This window comes from Elephantulus edwardii, unplaced genomic scaffold (genome assembly GCF_000299155.1).
Source record: "Elephantulus edwardii isolate Elephantulus edwardi_28Jun2011 unplaced genomic scaffold, EleEdw1.0 scaffold00146, whole genome shotgun sequence".
Lineage (NCBI taxonomy): Eukaryota > Metazoa > Chordata > Mammalia > Macroscelidea > Macroscelididae > Elephantulus > Elephantulus edwardii.
Genome location: NW_006399896.1, coordinates 1,186,641 through 1,187,854, shown reverse-complemented (window position 1 = coordinate 1,187,854; position 1,214 = coordinate 1,186,641).

Genomic DNA, 1,214 nt, shown 5'->3' with positions numbered 1-1,214 from the left:
GTAGCACTGACAGAGGCATGTACAACTCTTGCTGAAAGTCTTCAGACCCCAAACCAGCACTTATTGCTGTTGTACACCTGAGAGCCTTTCCCAAGAGCCATCAAAATTCTCAAAAACAGTGTATTTGAATTTTGTAAATAAACTAGTATTTTAAAAAAATTCCAGCAATGGGAATAAGACAAGAGATGGAGGACTGCTTTCCTGACACAGGTTCTGGTTAGACAGATGTGTTTACTTTGTGAAGAATTTCTAAGCTATATACAATCTGTGCATTTGTCTGTGTACATGCTCTGTAATTGTTATAGAAAGCTGTAGTTAATTTGGCTCCAACTCTTGGTGACCTAAGAAAACTAAATGCTAGCAGGTCCTGAGAAAATTCAGAACTCACTGCTATGGAGTGGGAACTGACTCATATCTGACCCACCAAGGGATTTCTGAAGTTATAAAATGCATGAAAGGAGATATCCCCTTTTCCTCCCTCAGAGGCATTGGTGGATTTAAACCACCAGAGAAAAAAGCCTTCTGGAAAATGTTTCTTCAGTATCTAAGGGGAGGATCAAGAATTTTTCTTACTAAGAACTATTGAATTAATCAATCAATTCAATAGATTTCCTAATCCTAGCGAGGTCTACAAATAATCTAAAAATAGTAAGCTTTATCTCTTCCTTTCCAGTTTCATATTCTGCAATCCCTACCCCACTCCTTCTCCCCTCCCCCGATTGCACTCGCCAGCAACTTGAACTAAACTAAACTTGCCCCTGAAATAAATGATACATGGTCATTATTTTATTAGTTACTGTTACTCTGAATTCAATTCTCCTCAGTGTATTTATTAGTACCATATTGATATTTGTAAATGAGATTCATCTTTGGTTATACTGTTGTTATTGTGTATCATTGAGTAAGAATCAGCCATGGCTGCCCATAGGTTTTCAGAGGCAGCAAATCGCACCAGAGGAGATTGACAGTCCTTTCCCCCTGGAGCAGCTGGCAGATTCAGACTGCATAACTTTGGGATGGCAGCACAGCTTCTTACCACTAGGCCATCAGGGCTTCCCAGTTACACTTGTTGTTATTATGTGCCGTCGAGTCACCTGTAACTCATAGCAACCCTATGTACAACAGCACTAAACTCTGCTCTATCCTGTGCCAATCTCACTATCTCTGACACACCTACTCCAGTTACCCCAGTCACTGAATCAATCCATCTCATC